This window comes from Homarus americanus, unplaced genomic scaffold (genome assembly GCF_018991925.1).
Source record: "Homarus americanus isolate GMGI-L3 unplaced genomic scaffold, GMGI_Hamer_2.0 scaffold30973, whole genome shotgun sequence".
NCBI lineage: Eukaryota > Metazoa > Arthropoda > Malacostraca > Decapoda > Nephropidae > Homarus > Homarus americanus.
In genome coordinates this window covers 1-7,103 of record NW_024723289.1, presented here as the reverse complement: position 1 = coordinate 7,103, position 7,103 = coordinate 1, and the positions used below count along the sequence as shown (strand labels likewise).

At 41.1% G+C, this 7,103-nt stretch overlaps 2 non-coding genes across 2 annotated transcripts; one reads left to right on the top strand and one right to left on the bottom strand.

Annotated features, from left to right (window-relative positions):
• Positions 1-5,951: 5,951 nt before the first annotated feature.
• On the bottom strand, positions 5,952-6,023 carry Trnap-ugg. Its single transcript has one exon. It is a non-coding gene; the product is annotated as a tRNA-Pro (tRNA).
• Positions 6,024-6,954: 931 nt separating this feature from the next.
• On the top strand, positions 6,955-7,026 carry Trnah-gug. Its single transcript has one exon. It is a non-coding gene; the product is annotated as a tRNA-His (tRNA).
• The last annotated feature ends 77 nt before the right edge of the window (positions 7,027-7,103 follow it).

Sequence of the window (7,103 nt, the reverse complement as noted above, 5' to 3'; positions counted from 1 at the left end):
GGACGGTGTACAATATTATGCAATAAAGGCAGAACATGTACAGTAAGTGAATAATGGTAATATCCACACACAAGACAAACAGGAGAAGATAAATATAGGAATAACTACCGTGACAACTGTGTCAGTAGTCGTCCTGCAGGTCGGTAATGAGGCCGAGGTTCGTCTCAAAGATAAACAAAGTTATAAGAGACAATCTGCACTACCTATAAGCTCCACCCTTTTGTTTCTGAACCTTTGTTTATTTTGTTAATGAACCCGAACATTAACTCTTAACTCTACAGTACAGAACAGTTTAAACAAGTGAGCATCGTTTATGGTTGTTTTAATACGTTATCTCATTAGTTACTTGGGTATATAAACACCTTGATAAACCGTCATGTATATTGTCAATAAATGTTAGAGTAATGAATGTCCTCCTGTCTAAGATTTAGGTAAATATTAAAAGAAATAGAAATTATGTTTGAAAGGTTGTTAGTTTTTTATCATTACACACACACACACACACACACCTCAGCCTTCTTCGGGTAAGGACGTGTGCAGTCGGCGCTGCCCGCTAACGCGGCCGTGGTCTCTTGACCATGGAGACAGCTGCCAGCCCGGTCTGTCGGGCTCTCCCCTTCCCCATCTCCTCCTTCCCATCTGGATATATCAACAACCTCACACCAACAGTACAGTGCAAAGATTGACGATTAACCCACAAGTGATATAGAAAAGTGGCAATTTCAACTCGAAGGAAAAGCTCAAAAACACAGCAATACTGATTGTGACTGGATCTGACCTAACCTGACCTCACAGCTTCACCTGACGTAACCTGAAGGATGGAGCACACCTGCATTGCCCCAAGCTACTGTCCTGGCCACACACCAGCCCATACGAGCACGAACTGATTGCTACAAGAACAGCCCAGTCCCAACCATTGTAAAAATTAGCAACACCTAATTATTATATGTCATATTTGTATCACTTATGTTACTTGTACATCATTTGTAAATCAAGAGACCCATTCCCCAATTATGTAATTGTATATTTTCAGCCTTCCGGCTGCCATGCTCTTTCAATAAACCGTTAATTATTATTATTAATTATTATTATTACACACACACTCAATCTGTAGTGGCCTTGGGCGACTGGGGGATTTGAATAACATCCTGCGCGGGAGGACGCGGTTTCGTTCACTAGGAGCAGACCTTGTACTCTATAGACCTTGCTTTAGTCCACAGTCCGTTCTGTTTAATTTCGAACCCAAGTTTTGAGAGTCATGTTTCACACCTTCATAACTTATAACCAATAATGCAACTTGATCCCTGAAGCTCTTGTTTCACACCCATTAACTGTAATTATGTGTTGCGTGATACTAAAGGTGGTCTAATAAACCTGTGTGTTCCCTTCCAATGTTATCATCACAACTCCAGCACAGAGGAGCCTGTCCACCTTTTCACCGCCGCTTTACCACAAGTGTTTTTAATTCGATGAAAACGAGATGAATTTTCTCCAGTTAAACACTTGATAGGAGAAAAGTTGCAGTCCATTTAAAGTTGCTCAATATTCTTCTATTTCACACTCCATTTATCTCTCCTGTGGATGTGACGAAACAATGTTTGGTCGAGCTTCATGTTTACGTCTTTTGAATTATCCTGATCACTGTAGTGTCTGAGGTAATCCAGGTAAAGGCCACTTAATAGACAACATTCTATAATAGCTTATGTTGAAAAGGCGAATCAAGTATCAACATGATAATATAAAAGGTGACGTAGCTAGAAATATGGTGTACTAATACGCTGTCACATTTTACAATTATTTTAATGGCCAACATCATGCTCGATCAAAACATTTTTCACAACATACACGGAAGAAATAAATGGCGTGTGAAATAGGACACAGTTATGGGCGTTAATAATATACACGACTCGTTGTAACATGTTAAATGATGTACAAATTCAGCAGCATATTTATGTAATGCGGAGCCAGAAAAAGTAAAAATAATAAATAAACAAAGATGTTGCTAAAGATAAAAACAATGACAGTCTCTGTAACCGAGAGTTGAAGACTTATGTTGTTCACTAACCTGTCGTCTTATTCGTGGTGTTGTCACACGCGCACGCAGACACACACACGCACACGTACATATACCAAAGCACGCACGCACTCACGCACGCAAGGACACACACACACACACACACACACAGTAATAAAGGAGGAGAGGCAACACACCACTACTCTTGGTAAACACTCTCAGGTTAAGACACTGGGGGCGTCTGCCGCCAGGAAAATTCATAAACTTGTGATGGCTTCCACAAACTCCGGTGCACCTGACTGTCACAAGTAATCACAAGTTGTTTAGTTATTTATAAAGGCAAACAAGACGACGGGAGGATAACTTCTTCTCCCTGCACCTGATGGGCCACTCCCCACACTTGGTGATGTGTTCTGATGGGCCACTCCCCACACTTGGTGATGTGTTCTGATGGGCCACTCCCCACACTTGGTGATGTGTTCTGATGGGCCACTCCCCACACCTGGTAATGTACATTAGGTTGTTGTGTTGTGTTTCTGTACAACACACCTCCGTCTTACACAAGTCTGCCTGCAGGTTCAAACGAGATGAATCCAGACCAGATCAATGAGCTGTTGTTTGTGTCTTGACTCTTCTCCTGCATGACTTTATTACACTTTATAATTCTTGTTTTAATTAACCTCTTGTTTGAGTGTGCTTTAAAATCAATTGGTGCATGAAGCGTTACATTATATGAAAAATACACTGTATAACTTTGTAGTGTAATAATTCTACATGATATATGAGATATGTTAAGTCTCCTCACAGTCTCTAAGACATGTCTGCACCATGAACGAGTAGCTCCTCCTAAGAAATTCTGCACCAAAATTATCATCCTCCGCGTCTTAGGCCCCACGCAATCATGGGTTAATCTTTCTGAGGTAATCTCTCAGCAAAGTTTGATTACCAAGAGTTAAAGAAAAAAATATTGGACAGCCTTTGTGAAGTTCAAAATTGATGTTTCCTATTTTAGTCGTATAGTCAGTAGTCGCGTAGCCACAACCTAACCTAACCTAACCTAACCTAACCTAACCTAACCAGCCGAGTTAGGTGTTTATTACCTGATACAGTACCTGTGGGTCTGACTCATTACCTGGTACAGTACCTGTATGTCTGTCTTGGCCCAGGTCCTTAGAAATTTTACCCTTATAGCTATGAGTTTTCTTCCCTTAAATAATTTATCTTGAGGATCCATACAAAACAGGCAGCTACCAAACAGGGAGGTACTACTGCCTGGGAAGATATTGGAAGCATCATGTGTTGTCTAATGGTAGACCCTCCTGCCATATGGCATCACGAAAATTGTGACCAAGTCCTAGGCTGTTGATCTGACTTTCTGCCTCATTTACACACAATTGCAGGGTCTCAATTGTTTCTCTTACTATGACAACACAACATACATATATCGTTTCTCTCTAATGATTTATTGTTTTAACTTTGTATCAATTATTCTTATTCTTATTCTTATTCTTATTCTTATTCTTATTATTATCATTATTATTATTATTATTATAATATCTTCGCCTCCAGGCCTTGATGTGGGTCATTGACCTGTGCCCGGGTGGGCTAATCCCCGTTAAAAATAAATAAATAATAAATAATTAAAAAAAAAGCGATAATGTTTTTATAATACCTGATTGATAAAACAGCCCCAAAACGTCTAAAGTGGAGGACTGTGGTCGCCAGCCCCCAGATATGAGGATGGTACTTTGATTGATTGATTGATTATGAAACTTGCAAGAATTTTAGTCATCTACTCACACTACAGCTACAGTCTACAGCTTCAACGAGTTTATTAGTCTCTTCGCTGATGGAGGAATCAATTCACTAATACAAATCCTTATATTCCTAAATGTTCTTCACTATCTTACGTCACCATGAAGTATTTTAATAATTCTTCAGTATTATCATATCGTTTAGCTTCCTCTGTTAACACTGGTAAGTTGTTAGTGCTGTATGTTACAACAACGGCGATGTTACTATTGGCTCATGTGTCGTTACTCATAATGGCGCCATCAACTGAACGTGGCTCTCGCTCTGCCTTCCAACAACGTCACCAAACTAATCACTCATATATCTGTTCCAATTGTCCTGTTACCTAAAATTTCATATCCCGATAAATAAGAGTGACTTTGTTTAATAAGTTAAGACGCGAGGGTGTCTAACATGTTGCGCCAGTAGCTCCTGTGTTTTATATTTCGTTCTTTAAGGTTTTATCTGTAGATGTAATAAGTTATCAGTCTTTTGTTAATATATAATTATGAAGTTTGAGGTTTACTTTTTACATCTTTTTTTCTCAAATTTCTATATTTCTTTAATTTATTCTCTGTTCAAATAGTTTAATTTCTTTTAATTGTTACTTACCCAATTTAACAACCTAACATAAATTGTTCTTCCTCCCGACATGAAGATAAAACACATTCAACTATTACAGGAGTACAATACTATTAACACAAATAAAACTACTTTTTGAGCATTTAAAATTTGCACTCTGTCAGAAGTTTCGACTTTCAGAAAAATTATCTTCCATGGCTAAGTTACCCGAACAACTAACGATTGTTTCAAAGTACAATTAAAACTTTGGTACTGTACGTCGTGATTATTACCTAATCTTACACAATCTGACAGTTCTTAAGCTTCTTGGTGGAAACTTTATACAGTAACTAGACAAAACATAAAGTTCTTCCTATGTTTCCACAAAGTTTCCAGTACATACAGTCGATGAGAAATCCATAACAGAGAATTCCATCACCTCTAAAATATGATCCTTGAGACGGAAGCTTCAACAACACACCAGTATCAAATCATAAGCGACTGACGAGGTTATTCTTCACTAAGCCGGTCGGGTACTACACCCTGTTCCTGTGCTGCGGCTATGACGTCATTTACATAAACATCCTGACACTACTCTTAGCTGTCAGCGTCTCGTGTCAACTGGTCTATTGTGATTGGTTTATGGCGTGACACATGATGCAGAACTAGACAACATTAACCCCTTGTGTACGGCGCCCCTTCTGTGCTGAATAATATCGTCTGGCGTTAACCAAATAAAGTATTAGAAGTGGCGTCCCTGTACTGAAGGTGTTAGCGGAGATAATCTATTAAGAGTGACGGTAGACGCAGCGAAGGAAGTGAGGAAATAGGAAAAAAGGGAAGAAATTATAGTAAAATAAAAACAAACTAAAATAAGAGAAGAGAAGAGAAAAGGACAAAACATTAGTAACACACTTAACAAAAACATAGAATCTAAATAGTGCAATATAAAAGTCCACGAATAAGAGACAGGAAAATGGTAAAAATCCTTACATTAAAGTGTATAAAAATCTTAAAAGAGGGATGGGTAAAATTCTCAGAGAAAATCACTGGCAAGCGAGTAAAAAAATGGTGATAATAAAAGAGATATATTACGGTGGATGGCAAGATTAGCTTCGTGGAGGATGACCTGACCTGACCTAACCTGACCTAACCTAACCTAACCTAACCTAACCTAATCTTATAAATGATAGCAGGAGATTAAACACGTAATGAGGCTACTGGACTGGTGGTATATTTAGAGGTTGAGGAAATAGGACTAATGACAAATGGTTCCCCAAACCTTCCTCGACACACAACCCCCACAACAAACATACTACCAAAACAACCATCTACCACAGTTAACAGAGCTATCATCTACTTCACTATCACACGTGCTGGAAGGAACAGTCCTGCCCTCAAACACAAACTCACTACATTATTACCCCGGCTTATTGTTTCATTAATTTACACACCTGGTAAAACTATACAAGGATTCTTTAAGTCCATGGATTTGATCTAAGAATCTTTTGGCGGCTACAGACACAAACGAGTTGCTGAAGTTAATAAAGATGTTATGAAGTTTCCAACATCTAACATAACGAACGGGCCTGTCCGGGATTTGAACCCGGGACCTCCTGCACCCAAAGCAGGAATCATACCCCTAGACCAACAGGCCGCTGCATAATAAAGAGAAGATAGATAGATTTAAGGAATTGATGCCATGCAATGATAACGTGAGTGACGTGGATTTGATAACCAGCTCCGGTCAGATGTGACAAGGGTGTTATCCAATGTAACCCCACTAAACGTCGCAGCTTTTCTCCAGTTACTCTAATTTTCTCCTGTAAAACGTCTCCTGGACCCTACCTGGAAGACGCCTCCTGGACCCCACCTGAAAATCGCCTCCTGGACCCCACCTGTAAGACGTCTCCTGGACCCCACCTGGACCCCATCTGGAAGACGACTCCTGGACCCGACTTGGAAGACGCCTCCTGGATCCACTTGGAAGACGCCCCCTGGACTACACCTGGAAGACGCCCCCTGGACTACACCTGGAAGACGCCTCCTGGACTCCACATGAAAAACGCTTCATGGACTCCACCTGAAAGACACCTCCTGGTCCCCACTTGAAAATTGGCCCCTGGATCCCACCTGCAAGACGTCTCCTGGAGCCCACCTGAGAGACGTCTCCTGGAGCCCACCTGGATGAAGTCTTCTGGACCCCAACTGGAAGACACCTGGACCCTACTGAAATAAGACTCCTGAACTCCACTTGTATGACGCCTCCTGGGCCCCACGTGAAAGACGCCTCCTGGACCCCACCTGGAACACTCCTTCTGGACCCCACCTGAAATATGGCTCTTGCACCCTACCTGAAAGACGGCTCTTGGACTCCACCTGGACCCCGCTTGAAAGACGCCTCCTGGGGCCCACCTGGATGACACCTGGACCCCACCTGGAAGACGCCTCTTGTACCCCACTTGGCAAACACCGCCTGGCCCCCACCTACCCTGATCTATCATAACCTGTTCTAACCTATCCTAAGCGAACCTAATCTGTCGTAGTCTAAACTAATATCTCCTGAGTCACTACAATGTGAGTCAGCGGCCGTGATCGTATAGTGGTTAGTACATTGCGTTGTGGCCGCAATAACCCAGGTTCGAATCCTGGTCACGGCATGGGGGTGACTCTAAGAACCTTTTGGCGGCTACAGACCCACGAGTTGTTGAAGATTATAAAGATGTTATGAAGTTTT